Here is a 6,951-nt window from a genome sequence, read left to right as displayed (position 1 = left end):
CCGATAGATGGTCCGAAGGATCATCTTTCGGATAGAAAGCTTTCGAAGGATTAGCAAGGACCTCGAAAGATCACCTTTCGAGGTCTATTGTTCGAAGCCTATCTTTCGATCACCTCGAAGGATCAACAGAATCCTTCGAGTCTATCCTTCGACATCGACACACATATCAAACATATGTTAACTGTTGGCCAAGTCAAACTAGGAGGATAGTTGACTTGGTCAACTTACAGACTAACTTTGGACATCGTTTACATACAGACCGAATACAGACAAAGTACAGACACAAGTGCACCAACAGTTTTTGACAATATTACTCCTTAGTGTAATTTAGCATCAATGTCACATGTCACCACCAAAATCGTTCTCACCGTTCTCACACTTTTCATCGTTCTCTTTAAATCCTGACCCTATATATATATACACACACAATTTTGTCACTAACGCCTGCACAAATCATAGATGCAGAAGTTAGGTGTTCTTAAATCCGTCGACTAGTGAGTTGAGAGTACTCAGCTTAGACGGAGGTCGGAGAATACTCCACCATGATAAATCATAAGGGAATTAATTTTCGTGAAATTATATATATGTCAAATATCAAAATTTTACTAATATATATAACAAAATACATGAATATCTATATAAATAAAAAAGATACATGTTCAGATACTAATATATTTTAGAAATTGAATTCATCCGGAGATTATGTTTTTTAAGTCATACTCATTCAGAGTTAACCGATTAAATCCGATTCTGGCCAAGGTTGACCGTCTTTAATTGATTCTGAGTAATTATGCGGAGTTGAAAAAAATTGCATCGACGGCATACCTTGGAGCGAATACTCGGCTAACATTGCTAAAAATAACAAAAGTTGTCTTGAAAATAAAATACAATACACTTATGTTTAATTGAATCTTACTAAAAGCGAACGCGAGATATGATTGTTATTACGGTATTTGTTAAGAGATAAGATAGTGTCACCAACAAACCATATATAGTGGTTTAAATGGATGTTTACCAACTTACATTCAATTTTTATTATCACCAAAACTTTGTTTTCATAGCTAATGTACACTAATCTTAATGATAAAGTAGTGACCACATCTACCCGTCTCACTAAGTAAGGGACTAAGGGCATACGGAGTGGGCGGCAAAGGGGTTCGGCAAAGTGACTTTGCCGCTCGGGCACACCACCGCCAACCTCCTTTGCCGCTCGGTGAAGATGGAGAAGCGGTGATGGGTTGCCGATGCGGGGAGAGGGAGGGTAGGAGAGAGAGGGGGTGTGTGGGGTGGGGTCCATGCCATCTCTCAACCAATCACACATTTTTTTTTTAAATAGTTTACCAATTCATAAAGTGTCTAACCATTGCTAACATTTTAAAGACTTTTCATTGAATGACATGACACACTCTCATTGGTTGATTTTAAAGTTTACCACTTTCAAGTATCTAACCACTCCCTACACCCTAAGTCCTTGATCGACCTATTAATTTCTCACTAAGTTATCGGCCACACGTAATGGGCTAACGCCCATTCTAGATCACCAGGTTCCACGCCCATGAAATTACCCCCTCCTTAGCTAAACTATTTTGTAAGTGGTTCAACTAAAGAAGCCGAACGAATCATGCACAGACAGACTTTAATTGATGTCTAAAATGCATACGATCAGAAAATGCTACACATTTTGGTTATTATCAGAACTAAGACCATGTGTAGTGGTTTAGCTCAATAATGCCCCCAGCATGGGGCGTTTTGCGACACGTGGAAGTCCAGTCAGCATGGGGCATTATTGGGGGTTATTGCAAAAGTGGCGTAGTGGGAATAATGCCCAAAAACGACCCTTCCATTAATACAATAATTTTTTTTAAATTAAATAATGCAAAAGTTTTCCCATTGGTCAGTCAACCCTTCCACAATCCCTTTTAGGCGTTTTTTAAACACGCCAATCCAATTTTTTTTCAAAAATAGTGCCCAAAAACGCCCTATGTAATGGGGGTGAGGCATTTTTTTTTTAAATAATGCCCAAATAATGCCCCACTACGGGTGGTCTAATTGAGAAAACAACTATTTTGTAGGTTTAACCAACTATTAGCAAAGAGATTATGCAACTCCATCATCAAAAACACCACCTCTCGAGCAACGTGATGACGCCATCGCCACGGGAGACGCCTCTATGCTATCATACTGCAGAGCATCATTAAGTTCGACAGCGGAGTTTGTTATTTATTTTTGTATTAATCTCTATCCAATTATGACGTTTTGTACATACGCTTTGTAACGTTTGTTAGAAATTTTAGTCGAATACATGCGTAAAAAATCACGCGTGTTAAAGGATTTGGTATCCATGAAATTACTCTTTCAAGATCAAGGGTTTTTATTAATTCAATGTCTTTGAACAAGATACAATGGAAATAAATAATACTGGTTGGCTACAATTTAGGCAAAGAACACGGAAACATAATCAAGGCTAATAAAGACGGTTGGCCACTAATCAAGGAAGGAATAACAACTTCCAATACTCCCCCTCAAGTTGGAGCGTGGAGGTCGTAAACGCCCAACTTGTTGAGTAACTGACGTAACTGTTTTGACCGTAAAGACTTGGTGAACAGGTCTGCAATTTGATGTTCGGAGCTGACATGAACAGGCTCTATTTCCTTTGAATCGACACGTTCTTGAACAAACTGACAATCCATCTCTACGTGTTTCGTTCGTTATGGGGTATTTTTTTTTTAAAAAGTGATAACGTATACAAAATTGTTAACGTTTAAAGGAAATGAGAAGTTGAGATAAAGGTGATTATTCCCATGTTACCCTTATAAAAAAAATCACTTGGTAACTATGTGATTAGATAGATGGAGATGGACTTTTTAAGTTTTTCATTTAGGTTTTTAAATGATCATTCCTCTCTGAATGTGTTTTATTTATTCTTGTTTTTTTTTTTATTTTACCTCTTGAGGTTTTCCCAATTTTCATAATTCAGTTTCTAAGTATCAAAATGAGTAAATTACTGTTTTGGTCTCTGTGGTTTAATCAGTTTAACCATTTCAGCCTAAAAATAATCTTTTAACATATCAGACCCCTAGGTTGCATTTTATAACGGTTTTGGCCCCTGATACTAACTTGGTTACTTTTTTTCCAATTAAGTGTAAGAGTAATCAGGTCATTATATACCTTAGAGGCTGTTTTTGATAATTTCAAAGTTCTTTTAATATTTAAGAGATTATTAATGCAATTACTCAAGTTTTTTTTTTATTTGGTCATTTTCACGATTATTATTTAACAAAATATGCTTTAAATATACAAATAAATATGTATTTTCAATAACCGTTTATTTTTCTAAAAGTCGTTTCAAAAAATAATTTGTTATTTTACATTTTGTTTAAACCATCTATCGTTTTTAAAATTTTTCCTTTTTAAACCATTTGTTTTTTAAAATCGTTCTTTTTAAAGTCGTTTGTATTTTGAAGTTTTTTTAAACACTTCATTTTATACCATTTTTAAATCATTTATTTTTTAAACACTTATAAACTACTTACTTTTTAGGTCGTTCATTATTTAAATTTTACAAAACGACATGTATAAAAAAACAAAAGAAATATAAAATTTGAAAAAAAAAATAAACGTTCTAATAAAAAGTTTGCAAAAGATCGTTCATTTTTCAAACTTGTTTTAGAATGGTTTATTTCTTTTTCAAATTTTCCATTTCTTTGGACCGTTTGTTTATTCAAAATTCGTTATTTTTTTTCACCTTTCGTTTTTAAATTCGTGCATTTTCTAGTTGCTTACACTTGTTAACTTATTTTTTAAGGTTTTGTTTTTTTTTATAAACATAACTTTTTAAATCTTCGTTTTTTAAACCACTCGTTCATTTAAAATCGAAATTCCTTCGATTTTTTAAATCGTTCATTTTCTGAAGTTATTTTTCGCTAACGGCTATAAGTAAACTGAATACAAAGTTTCAAAAATGAACCATATCAAAAACGGTTCTAAAAAGAACGGTTTAAAAAGAAACGCTTTTAAAAATTAATGACTAAAAAATGAATTGTTTAAAAAAGCTAAAAAAAAATTTCAAAAAGAACGACTTTAATAAACAAGCGGTTTAAAAATGAATAATTTAAAAAACGACAGACGGTTTAAAAAAAGGTTAAAAAACAAATGATTTTAAAAGCGACGTTTATAAAAAACAAACACTTAATGAAAATACATATTTATTTGTATATATAAAAATATTTTGTTAAACAATAATCGTGAAAATAACAAAATAATAAAAAAAAAAACTTGAGTAATTGCATTAATAATCTCTTAAATATTAAAAAAACTTTGTAATTATCAAAAACAGCCCCCAAGATATATAATGACCTAATTACCCTTACACTTAACTGCAAAAAAAGTAACAAAGTTAGTGTCATGGACCAAAACTGTTATAAAATGCAACCTCAGGGTCTGATATGTTAAAAGATTCCTTTTTGAACTGAAATCGTTAAACTGGCTAAACCATATGGACCAAAATAGTAATTTACTGTTTCAAAATTAAATAACCCAATCCAAAAAATCTGAAACACTTCATTTTTTAAAATCGTTCTTTTTAAAGTCGTTTGTATTTTAAAGTTTTTTTAAACACTTCATTTTATACCATTTTTAAATCATTTATTTTTTAAACACTTATAAACTACTTACTTTTTAGGTCGTTCATTATTTAAATTTTACGAAACGACATGTATAAAAAACAAAAGAAATATAAAATTTGAAAAAAAAATAAACATTCTAATAAAAAGTTTGCAAAAGATCGTTCATTTTTCAAACTTGTTTTAGAATGGTTTATTTCTTTTTCAAATTTTCCATTTCTTTGGACCGTTTTTTATTCAAAATTCGTTATTTTTTTCACCTTTTGTTTATTACATTTGTGCATTTTCTAGTTGCTTACACTTGTTAACTTATTTTTTTCGCTAACGGCTATAAGTAAACTGAATAAAAAGTTTCAAAAATGAACCATATCAAAAACGGTTCTAAAAAGAACGGTTTAAAAAGAAACGCTTTTAAGAATTAATGACTAAAACAAGAATTGTTTAAAAAAGTTAAAAAATGATTTTAAAAAGAACGACTTTAATAAACAAGCGATTTAAAAATGAATAATTTTAAAAATGACAGACGGTTTAAAAAAAGGTTAAAAAACAAATGATTTTAAAAACGACGTTTATAAAAAACAAACACTTAATAAAAATACATATTTATCTGTATATATAAAACATATTTTGTTAAATAATAATCGTGAAAATAACAAAATAATAAAAAACACTTGAGTAATTGCATTAATAATCTCTTAAATATTAAAAAAACTTTGTAATTATCAAAAACAGCCCCCAAGATATATAATGACCTAATTACCCTTACACTTAACTGCAAAAAAGTAACAAAGTTAGTGTCATGGGCCAAAACCGTTATAAAATGCAAACTCAGGGTCTGTCTGATATGTTAAAAGATTCCTTTTTGAGCTGAAATAGTTAAACTGGCTAAACCATATAGACCAAAATAGTAATTTACTGTTTCAAAATTAAATAACCCAATCCAAAAAATCTGAAACCAAACCATTTTAACACTTCAACCAAAACCAAATATCAACAACCCATACATCTTAAAGGAAGAATCAAACCCCTATAATATCAGTTCATCTACCAGAATATCGAGAAGCTAGTTTAATATTGTAAACACAAAATTGCTCATATACAGTCCAGATCAAATTTAAAAACGTAAAAGATGGGTGAAAAAAGTTATTTATTTTTCTTGAGAACTTAATAGTGATATTAACATTGTTAACACGAAATTATTCATAATTTCACCACATTAAAAAAAGATATAATATATAATCGTTTTGATGGATGTTAAGAAATTCACTAGTGTACACTCGTCTCACTAGTAAGGTAGCTACCACCTCTATAATTTCCTTATGATAAAATTGCACAAAACAACTTTTATAGTATACCGAAACTGCACGTTATATCTTTCACTATGAAATCGGCCAAACCCAACCTTTATGTTCCTGTTTTGTTACATGCTATGACCTTTACAACTAACATCGTCTAAAAACTCAGTTAAATGTCCTCGTATGTGTTGCACATAAGTGCATTTATGTCATTTTAAATCCCTCTTCATCCTCTCCCATAAAGAATGGGCTGACCATGATACTCTTTATATGGCTGGCTATCACCTTTCTTTCTTGTGAACAAATCTTCCTGCCATGATCAAACTATAATACAATAGTAATAGTGATATATTGATGATTAATGCTTTATGGACGAAACAGACAGATGGAAATCTGACATCACCGTGTTCATTTCAAAACAACAAACAAATTCAAACATCAGCTTTACTCGTCATTGATAATCAACTCAATCGCGGCTGAAACGTCGTACGACGCCGCTGTTGACGCATCGCGGCTGAAGCTCTCTTCCCGGAGCCTGTAACTCACCGCCTTTAAGCGTACCGATGAAGCTCGTTTCGCCAGAGCCTGTAACTGCTTCTTCGCCGGTGAATTGTTGTTCATCGGGAGATTGAACGGTTAGAAATATTTTTTTTTTTGCTTTGTAGAAGGCGGAGAAAGTGGAGGGTTATTGAGTATTTTGACTTTTAGGTGTTGACCAATGAAAAAAAAACATAAAGCTTTTAAAATGACCAAAATACCCTCAAGAGGAGTTTTAACCAGAAAAATAAACGACGTTTGTGTTAAAGGTTGATCATGTATCAAAACATGAACATAAAGGTAGGATTTGACCGATTTCATAGTAAAAGGTATAAAGTGCAATTTAGGTATAATATAAAGTTTGTTTCCTCCAGCTTTATTTATTCCTACTTAAGCAACAAGGATTTTACATTTCTTTTTTCTCTATTAAAACTTAAAAGGTAAGATATATATATACCTATTTTTTCTTAATAGCATGCCACAAAAGGTGCCCAAAA

The sequence above is a fragment of the Helianthus annuus genome, chromosome 9 (genome assembly GCF_002127325.2).
Source record: "Helianthus annuus cultivar XRQ/B chromosome 9, HanXRQr2.0-SUNRISE, whole genome shotgun sequence".
Classification (NCBI taxonomy): Eukaryota; Viridiplantae; Streptophyta; class Magnoliopsida; order Asterales; family Asteraceae; genus Helianthus; species Helianthus annuus.
The sequence above is the reverse complement of the archived record's forward strand: the minus strand, read 5'-3'. Positions refer to the sequence as shown.